Source organism: Oncorhynchus keta, chromosome 19 (genome assembly GCF_023373465.1).
Source record: "Oncorhynchus keta strain PuntledgeMale-10-30-2019 chromosome 19, Oket_V2, whole genome shotgun sequence".
Taxonomy (NCBI): domain Eukaryota; kingdom Metazoa; phylum Chordata; class Actinopteri; order Salmoniformes; family Salmonidae; genus Oncorhynchus; species Oncorhynchus keta.
In genome coordinates this window covers 73,562,933-73,574,379 of record NC_068439.1, presented here as the reverse complement: position 1 = coordinate 73,574,379, position 11,447 = coordinate 73,562,933, and positions in this window count along the sequence as shown.

Sequence of the window (11,447 nt, the reverse complement as noted above, 5' to 3'; positions counted from 1 at the left end):
ATTTGCTAAAGCATGAAAATAGTCCTGTAGCAATCGGAAATGTGAATTATTATGTGGATTATAATTAATGGATATTGCTGTCTGACTCAGGGTTGGGGTCAATTCTCTTTTCAATTCAGGCAGTGAATGAAAATTCAGTTCATTAAGGGGCTGATTCATACACCTTTCCTACACAGTTCTCAGTATTTTCTGTTCAGATTTAACTTATTCGGTCACTAGCTCTGCAGGTGTGGCTACTTTGCACGCTCTGAATACATTTCATTCAACAGTTGAAACCCTCCCACTTGCCCTTTCAACAGATTTTCTCATTGAGTTTTAATTCAATAGGGTTTTCAAGTACGTGTACAGTATCTTAAGCCATCCCTTAAAAATGGTGTACCTTTCAGTTAGAATTTTATCGACAGACTCACAAGAACATATTGAGAGAACTGGTTCAGATATTAGGGATATATTTTAATTGTATTTTTTTATTTAACCTTTATTTAACTAGGCATGTCTGTTAAGAACAAATTCTTATTTACAATGATGGTCTACCCCGGCCAAACCCGGATGACTCTGGGCCAATTGTGCGCCACCCTATGGGACTCCCAATCATGGCCAGTTGTGATAGAGCCTGGAATTGAACCAGGGTACAATTCCAGTAGTGCCTTAGACCGCTGCACCAGTCGGGAGCCATCTAAATATATGCATATTTGTCTCCAGTTCAGCTTCAATTCTAGATTATATAAGTTTAGGAAAGTATTTACAAATCATTTAAAAAACGTTTTAGAGCGTGTTTATTATGCATGACAGAAAGAAAACGGTGAAAAGGATTCATGTAAAAAAAATATATATATTCATTTTTATTTCAACTTTATTTAACCAGGTTGGTCAGTTGAGAACAAGTTCTCATTTACAACTGCGACCTGGCCAAGATCAAACAAAACAACACAAACATCAACAGAGTTACACATGGAATAAACAAGCGTACAGTCAATAACACAATAGGAAAAAAGTATATATATACAGTGTGTGCAAATGGCGTGAGAAGGTAAGGCAATAAATAGGCCATAGTGGCAAAGTAATTACAATTTAGCAAATTAACACTGGAGTGATAGATGTGCATATGATGATGTGCAAGCAGAAATACTAGTGTGCAAAAGAGCAAAAAAGTTAATAAAAACAATAAGGGGATGAGGTAGGGAGATTGAATGGGCAATTTACAGATGGGCTGTGTACAGCTGCAGCGATCGATTAGCTGCTCAGATAGCTGATGTTTAAAGTTAGTGAGGGAGATGTAAGTCTCCAACTTCAGTCATTTTTGCAGTTCATTCCAGTCATTGGCAGCTGGAAGGAAAGGTGGAAGGAAAGGTGGCCAAAGGAGGTGTTGGCTTTGGGGATGACCAGAGCGATATACCTACTGGAACGCGTGCTACGGGTGGGTGTTGATATCGTGACCAGTGAGCTGAGATAAAGCGGAGCTTTACATAGTAAAGACTTATACAGTGCCTTGCGAAAGTATTCGGCCCCCTTGAACTTTGCGACCTTCTGCCACATTTCAGGCTTCAAATCAAATCAAATCAAATCAAATCAAATTTATTTATATAGCCCTTCGTACATCAGCTGATATCTCAAAGTGCTGTACAGAAACCCAGCCTAAAACCCCAAACAGCAAACAATGCAGGTGTAAAAGCACATAAACATAAAGATATAAAACTATTTTTTTGTGAAGAATCAACAACAAGTGGGACACAATCATGAAGTGGAACGACATTTATTGGATATTTCAAACTTTTTTAACAAATCAAAAACTGAAAAATTGGGCGTGCAAAATTATTCAACAGGTCACAGTGATGGGTGGTATATGGGGCTTTGGTGACAAAACTGATGGCACTGTGATAGACTGCATCCAGTTTCCTGAGTAGAGTGTTGGAGGCTATTTTGTAAATTACATTGTCAAAGTCGAGGATCGGCAGGATAGTCAGTTTTACGAGGGTATGTTCGGCGGGGCATGAGTGAAGGAGGCTTTGTTGCGAAATAGGACGCCGATTCTAAATTTAATTTTGGATTGGAGATTTTTAATATGAGTCTGGAAGGAGAGTTTACAGTCTAGCCAGACACCTAGGTATTTGTAGTTGTCCACATATTCTAAGTCAGAACCGTCCAGAGTAGTGATACTAGTCGGGCGGGCAGGTGCGGGCAGCGATCGGTTGAAAGCATGCATTTAGTTTTACTAGCGTTTAAGAGCAGTTGGAGACCACGGAAGGAGTGTTGTATGGCATTGAAGCTCATTTGGAGGTTTGTTAACACTGTGTCCAAAGAAGGGCCAGATGTATACAGAATGATATCGTCTGCATAGAGGTGGATCAGGGAATCACCGGCAGCAATAGCGACATTGTTGATATATACAGAGAAAAGAGTCAGCCTGAGAATTTAACCCTGTGGTACCCCCATAGAGACTGCCCGATTTGACACACTGAACTCTATCTGAGAAGTAGCTGGTGAACCAGGCGAGGCAGTCATTTGAGAAACCAAGACTGTTGAGTTTGCCGAAAAGAATACGGTGATTGACAGAGTCGAAAGCCTTGGCCAGGTCGATGAAGATGGCTGCACAGTACTGTCTTTTATCGATGGCGGTTATGATATCGTTTAATACCTCGAGTGTGGCTGAGGTGCAGCCATGACCAGCTCGGAAAGCGGATTGCACAGTGGAGAAGGTACGGTGCGATTCGAAATGGTCAGTGATCTGTTTATTAACTTGGCTTTCGAAGACTTTAGAGAGGCAGGGCAGGATAGATATAGGTCTGTAACAGTTTGGGTTCAGAGTGTCACCCCCTTTGAAGAGGGGGATGACCGCGGCAGCTTTCCAATCTTTAGAGATCTCGGATGATACGAAAGAGAGGTTGAACAGACTGGTAATAGGGGTTGCAACAATGACAGCGGATAATTTCAGAAAGAGCGGGTCCAGATTGTCTAGCCCAGCTGATTTGTACGGGTACGGGTTTTGCAGCTCTTTCAGAACATCTGCTATCTGGATTTGGTTGAAGGAGAAGCTGGGGAGGCTTGGGCAAGCAGCTGCGGGGGGTGCGAAGCTGTTAATTACATAGAATTATAATAGGGAGAATAGTGTATAATAGCCTTTGTCTTTTGCCTGCACCAACCATGGAACTGTGTGGTGAAGAGGCCAAGTATTGCACCATGCGTCGGGTTCAAGCTGTTATGGCTTGGTCTGCGCTCCGCTCCATAACGATTTAATGAGCCCACATGTCTTTAAAAAATATATATAAATCAAATGTTACTAATGATCCTTAGCAAAAAACACACAGCAGTGAAGGAGTTTACAAAGGAAGCAACCCACTGTGCACACTGGTTGAATCAACATTGTTTCCACTTCATTTCAATGACATTACGTTGAACCAACGTGAAATAGATATTGAATTGACGTCAGTGCCTAGTGGGAGATGGAGTAAACGAAAAACTGTTTAAATAAATGGAATGATAATGCAGACTATACCAAGTGAAGGGAACTAACAGTAAATTAACAGTGTAATATGTGTGGTTATTAGGTCTACTGACGGTCGATAGTGATAGTGACTAATTTTTAACATGACAGAAATGGGAAACAGAGAAAGTCGGGGTAGCCTATAATTAAGACATTTGAGAGTGCCCATCCCTGAAAATTAAAAGTCTGTACATTAAAAATGCAGCATAATGGCAAAGCATTTCATAAACATTCCTGTGGGAAAGTTGATAAGCTGATATGATTCAGATTGTTGCCATATGACTGGTTTCACATTTGTCTCCAGCCATTATAAGGTAAACTAGATCTAAAACAATTGTCATTTATATTTACAATCCCCTTCTGCAAACAGATGACTCATTTTGCCGTTAACAATAGCTCTTATCAAGTTGTATATTACAAGTGCATGGAGAATGGTGCTATTTCTGTCTTCAAAAATAAAGATGCTTTTTCCACTTGGAACCGGTAGTTTCGCTAGATTTTATTCATGATGGAATTATTAGGGAATAAAGTCCATGTCAGAATACGGTGTATCTGTAGACACAACTTCATTTACTTGAGCTCCACCCCAAGGGAATAGAGGGTGAATAGCATGCTATTCTCCTACTTACCCGGACTGATTTCAAAATGAAACCACAAGGGAATAGAGGGTGAATAGCATGCTATTCTCCTACTTACCCGGACTGATTTCAAAATGAAACCACAAGGGAATAGAGGGTGAATAGCATGCTATTCTCCTACTTACCCGGACTGATTTCAAAATCAAATCAAATCAAATCAAATGTATTTATATAGCCCTTCGTACATCAGCTGATATCTCAAAGTGCTGAAACCACAAGGGAATAGAGGGTGAATAGCATGCTATTCTTCTACTTACCCAGACTGATTTCAAAATGAAACCACAAGGGAATAGAGGGTGAATAGCATGCTATTCTCCTACTTACCCAGACTGATTTCAAAATGAAACCACAAGGGAATAGAGGGTGCATAGCATGCTATTCTCCTACTTACCCAGACTGATTTCAAAATGAAACCACAAGGGAATAGAGGGTGAATAGCATGCTATTCTCCTACTTAAGTTCAAGGTCAGAATAAGCATAGAGGGAAGAAAGGGATTTACATTCCATTTACACACTCTTAACTCGGGTCAGAATTCCCCCTAATTGAAAACAACAGATTTTTTGTGTGGCCATTTTCAGATCATTAAATTCTATTTCAACTTACTTCCTGGAATTGACTCAATTGAAAACTTGAATTGACCCTCGCCAACTTTGCCAATCATCCAACTCTATTGCTCACACAAAACAACAAAGTCGAAGTGCGAATGTTGGGACAGCTTAAATTGAGCACACTGCTGTTTTACATTTCTCTTAGAGCCATGATAGAGAGCAGTACAGCCCAGGCATCCATCTCATTGACCTTGCAGAACTAAACGCAGCCAAAACAATCACTTGACGAGACAAGAGATGACAGACTATGAATTTAACACCAGCCACAACTAGGCAGAGATGTGCTTTGGCTAATGAGAGAGAGTAGTAGTGAGAAACTGGCAGGTTTCACCTTTCTGTTGAAGGGCTAAACAGTAGTGCTGTTGGCCCCGAGCCTCTTTAGTCCCTCCTGTAGATCTGAGTGGTTTGGACAGGTGGAAGCTAGTTACAGAGTGGCTATAGTTATAGACTGGCAGGTCTTACTCTCATCCTTTGGCACGCTGAAGTTTGCCTGCAATGGAGTAAATACTGGCTAACCTTTACCTCCTCCCTGACCCTGCGCTATGCAATTAGACCACACACCTTCGTGCTGTGGCTTTTTGTTAAGATATCTTTGTCCTCTCGCCTAAGCTGCCATCTAAATATATACTACACAGCAACACCTTCTCTGCCCTCTTACACTATAATTATGTCTTATAAGTTCAAAGAAAATAACATTTCAACTTCATTAGCTCTCATAGATAAGATGCGAGGGGACATATAAAATGCATTTATAATCTCTTCTAAAGTGATGTGTGTGTGACTGGCTCCGTCTATACTGGTGGGATTTAACCTGTCGTCTATTGGACTTTCCTGGGATGCCCCCCAATGGACAGGAATTCAGACAGGAATTCAGGAATGGGAATTTATCATGAGCTGTATAGTAAGTACTTGCTTACTCAACGTACAGATTCATGTACAGTATTTACATCTATGCTTGTAGACTGAAGCACTTCATCCATCTGAATTGGCAACTTCAGGTCCATCCGTCCATGTATATTTGGGCTTGTTTTATTGCTATTTGCAAAGTATTTCCATCAACATCGCACAAGTGGGAGTGTTACATTCGCACAAGTGGGAGTGTTACAAGGTATTAGTTTAGGCGCATTCATTGTCATTATGCAGACTTTGCTGCTACATAATGATTCATGGTAAATGCATATCTGAGTAAATCTAACGTGTGAAATTAATATTAAGCCCTAGAGGAGCCATGGGCCTACGCTTAAATGAAACAGTCCCTCAATAATGTTTTTTTGTTTTTTACTTCAACCCCAAATCATTTGCGATCATTGGACGAGACCACTTGAGAAGGTTATTCCGGTTCATAAAATATAATTGTCTCTCGCGATGAGAAAATAAGTCGTGGAGGGAATCACCACCAACTTGCCTGAAGCAGTTCTATCTATCTTTATGGTCAGAGCCTCTTGTAAAACCACTTCTATCTATCTCTATGGTCTCAATCTCTTGTGAAACCACTTCCATCTATCTCTATGGTCTCAATCTCTTGTGAAACCACTTCTATCTATCTCTAAGGTCTCAACCTCTTGTAAAACCACTTCCATCTATCTCTATGGTCTCAATCTCTTGTGAAACCACTTCTATCTATCTCTATGGTCTCAGCCTCTTGTGAAACCACATCTATCTTATCTCTATGGTCTCAACCTCTTGTGAAACCACTTCTATCTATCTTTATGGTCTCAACAGCGCCTCTTCAACCTCAGGAGGCTGAAGAAATTCGGCTTGTCACCAAACACACTCACAAACTTTTACAGACGCACAATCGAGAGCATCCTGTCGGGCTGTATCACCGCCTGGTACCTCAACTGCTCTGCCCACAACCGTAAGGCTCTCCAGAGGGTAGTGAGGTCTGCACAACGCATCACCGGGGGCAAACTACCTGCCCTCCAGGACACCTACACCACCCGATGTCACAGGAATGCCATAAAGATCATCAAGGACAACAACCACCCGAGCCACTGCCTGTTCACCCCGCTATCATCCAGAAGGCGAGGTCAGTACAGGTGCATCAAAGCAGGGACAGAGAGACTGAAAAACAGCTTCTAACACCACACAACATTGAGTGGCTGCTGCCAACATACTGACTCAACTCCAGCCACTTTAATAATGGAAAAATGGATGTAATGAATGTATCACTAGGCACTTTAAACAATGCAACTTAATATAATGTTTACATACCCTACATTACTCATCTCATATGAATATACTGTACTCTATACCATCTACTGCATCTTGCCTATGCCTTTCTGTACCATCACTCATTCATATATTTTTATGTACATATTCTTCATCCCTTTACACTTGTGTGTATAAGGTAGTTGTTGTGTAATTTTAGGTTATATTACTCGTTGGTTATTACTGCATTGTCGGAACAAGAAGCACAAGCATTTCGCTACACTCGCATTAACATCTGCTAACCATGTGTATGTGACAAATATAATTTGATTTGATTCTATCTCTATGGTCTCAGCCTCTTGTGACCAATTTTCTTAATGATAAACCTGTAAATGTATCAACTGAATTGAGACAGCGCTAAAATAACATGGCTGACGCTGTGTGCCCTCTGTAAAACATTTTTGCGCCTGGCTCGTCTGTCAGCAAAGGACTGAGACACTGTTAGAGAGGGGAAAGTGCCTCATAGAGACGAGGGGAGGGTGTGTGGGTATTCACGGTCTTGTCATGTGCCCAGTAATTTAATTTGGTCAGACTCTCATTTTCGTAGGCTGTCCACAAGGGATTATTTGACCAGCAATGAATGTCATTTGCATCATTGGTAGAAGATTAACCTGGGTCTGGGGAACCATCCCTCCAAGCAGTTCACCCTAGGCCTGCTCATAGCCAAGCCATTGCCATATGGCCTGTTTAACCTTCAACAGGAGGGTATGCGATTATATTATAACGTCCTTCAGCTAGCATTTATTGCTATTCTCCTTCACACACCAACCACTGTTCTCTCCTCCTGTGAAACACGTTTCCTCGGGGCTGGGAGCAACGACATGGCATCACGCCACGTTCCCATTAGCTCTATCATCTCCAATGCTGCTGAAAGGTTATTATGGATATGCAATCATAAAGTTTTAACGAGCCCTATAAGAAAATACATCAAGAGATTTAGATTTATATTCTTTATATTCTCTCTCCGTGTTAATCACAGAAAGAAGTTTTAATTATATTGATTGATTTATATCTGATGACGATTTTGCATTTAGTCTAATTTCTGTGGCCCCTGGGGTTTAATCAGTTGTTGATGTTGTTGGAAATTATAGTATATAAGCTATAGGCCTGGGTAAATGAGTCATTCCTTATCATTCTTCGTGAAATGGAATTGTACTCGTTCTGTAGGCTACATTCCATCTGCGTCATATTGAACATTGGCCCAACAGGGCCCTGGGGCCCCATACAGTGCGTTTGAGGGGGAAATGTATCTTTGCTATAGAGAAATTAACATAGAGAGACATAGAGAGAGAAAGGGGGAGGGTGTGGCAGATGGAGAGATTTCAGAAAAGTACAAAATTGTGTCCATTTTAATCTTTTTGCTTGGAGAAAGGTCCGATTGAATCTTTTTGCTTGGAGAAAGGTCCGATTGAATCTTTTTGCTTGGAGAAAGGTCCGATTGAATCGTTTTGCTTGGAGAAAGGTCCGATTGAATCTTTTTGCTTGGAGAAAGGTCCGATTGAATCTTTTTGCTTGGAGAAAGGTCCGATTGAATCTTTGTGATGATTTTTTGTTGTTGCGTTTTCACGGATCTCTATGAGTCAAGCTGCCTTCTGAGTGCACATATACGTGCTTATAAACTTTTCTGTCCAGGAAAAACATATCAATGTTCTGAAAATTATAATGGTTTTGTAGACGGTTTCCATTCCTCCTAAATCTGCAATCATTTAGGAGATTACCTTACTCATTCCCCGCATCTGAAAATATCTCTCCCACCGGGAGGGGAATATGTCTCTTTGAGCCTTGGCTTTACCTTCCAGCATCCTTTTTCAAATTAATGCTACTACTGTCTATTTCATGCAGAATTCGATACCTCGACATAATTTACATACAGGGCCACGACTTTGGTTTTAGAAATGGGGGAACGACATCATTTTTATTTAAAATATCCAGTCAGATTAACACTCCAAACAGCCTACCCGACTGCTCGGAGGCATCCGCATGGTCCTAAAGCACACCGTTGTCTCATGTTGTATCACATTCCAATTATAAAACTGGAGAGGACAAAAATGCAATTTCAGAATTTGGAGGGGGTGCGGGAGTGCGACATGTCCCCCGTCCCCATCCCCAGTGAAAGTTGCGCCCCTGTTTACATATACCACATACCACCCACAGTTTTTTCCAACTGCTTACACACAAAATCTTTTCATGTCACACGATTTTTGAAACCTCTCACTCAAAGTGCAAAACTACACACCAAATATCCAAAACAATAAGATATTTATTTCTCAGCCTTTGACTCAGTTGTCAATTGCATAAAACACTTTTTTCAAAAGTGACTTGCTTTCCTTTTCCAAACACAACCAATCAAAATGCTACACTTATTCACCAGGTCACACACACACTCCTCACATGTGCAAACACTAATATCTTAACTGATCACTAACCAATCACTGCTTTACTGTGGTATAGGCCTATAAATAGGTCAAAGGTCAGATTACCTGTTTTGAACAATGGATGCCAAAAATGGACAGAGAGCAAGAGGAGTAGGAGGAGTAGGAAGAAGAGGATGAGGGCAAAGAAGAGAAGGAAGGAGAGAAGGAAGGAGAGCCATCTCTGATGAGATTAGGGCAACACTTGTTGATCATGTGATCAACCACGGTTTGACCATGAGAGAGGCTGGACTGAGAGTCCAGCCCAACTTGAGTCGATTTACAGTGGCGTCCATTATTCGAACCTTCAGAAATGAGAACAAGTATGCAACTATCTAATGACTATTTTAGCATTACAGTAATGTACTGTAAAATACGTATGACTGCATAGTATTGCATAAACATTTGTAACTCTAAGCCATCCATCTACTGCACTGCATTGAATGAATGAGGTTGGTTATCATGCTGTCCAACATTTTTTTGTACATTGTTTACAGTTCCTATGCTGAACACATACTGTGTTTGAATTCTGTCCAGAGTGGAAAGGCAAAGACATCATGGAGGACGAGGACGCTTGTTTACAGATGTACAAGAGACTGCAATTATAAATATGGTTTTGGCCAACAATGCAATTAGGATTCGAGAGATAAGAGAGCATATCTTGAATAATGACACCATATTTAACAACATCAATGCTGTAAGCCTGTCGACCACACAACACATCTTCCAACGGCACCGAGTGACGATGAAACAACTTTACAAGGTGCCATTTGAGAGAAACTCTGACAGAGTCAAGAATATGCGACATGACTTTGTAGAGGTATGTATGCAATACTACTTCCAGTACTTCAGACATACCATATTTACCCATCTGTATATCCTTTTGTCTGTTACAGAGAGTATTGGAGCTGGATGCCCATGTAATTCGCCATGAATTGATTTATGTTGATGAGGTTGGCTTCAACCTCACCAAAACCAGGCGCCTCAGAAGAAATGTAATAGGACAGTAAGGCAATTACCAATGTCCCTGGACAGCGTGGGGGTAATATAACCATGTGTGCTGCCATCACTCAAAACGGGGTCCTCCATCACAATGCCACACTGGGTCCGTACAACACCGGCCATATGCTCACTTTTCTGGATGCAATTTACACAATGCTTGTCCCCGATACAGATCAGGAGCCTGCTAGATTTGTGGTTTTATGGGACAATGTTAGTTTTCACCGGGCTGTTTTGGTCCAAAACTGGTTAGCCACCCATCCACAATTTGTAGTTTTGTACATACCCCCATATTCACCTTTTCTAAATCCCATAGAGGAATTCTTCTCAGCCTGGCGCTGGAAAGTGTATGATCACCAACCCAATGCCCGCATGCCGCTTCTCCAGGCAATGGAGGACGCATGTGGGGACATAGAGGTTGCCTCTGTCCAAGGTTGGATACGCCATGCTAGGAGATACTTCCCTCCATGTGGGGACATAGAGGTTGCCTCTGTCCAAGGTTGGATACGCCATGCTAGGAGATACTTCCCTCCATGTGGGGACATAGAGGTTGCCTCTGTCCAAGGTTGGATACGCCATGCTAGGAGATACTTCCCTCCATGTGGGGACATAGAGGTTGCCTCTGTCCAAGGTTGGATATGCCATGCTAGGAGATACTTCCCTCCATGTGGGGACATAGAGGTTGCCTCTGTCCAAGGTTGGTTACGCCATGCTAGGAGATGTTCCCTCGATGTTTGGCAAGAGAAAACGTATATTGTGATGTGGACGAAGTATTGTGGCCAGACCCAGGCCGGAGAAGAGATGAAGCGTAGCTTAGCACTGGTGACTGGATTTAGAACAACAGTGTTTACGTGGTATATCCAAAAATGTACTATTATGAAAGCAGTGTTTGCCATTTGATGCAAATGCTTCATTCTGACATGTGTGTTTATGGCATTTTGAATGCAGCATTACATTTTGAAGGAGATGTGAGGCATTTTGTGTGTGCAGTTTTGGGAATTGTGTGTAGAGTTTTGAAAAAAGGAGACAGTTTTGAAAACTTGTGTAAGCAGTTAGAAAAAACTGTAATGGGATAGTTCACTCAAGCTATCGTTTAGT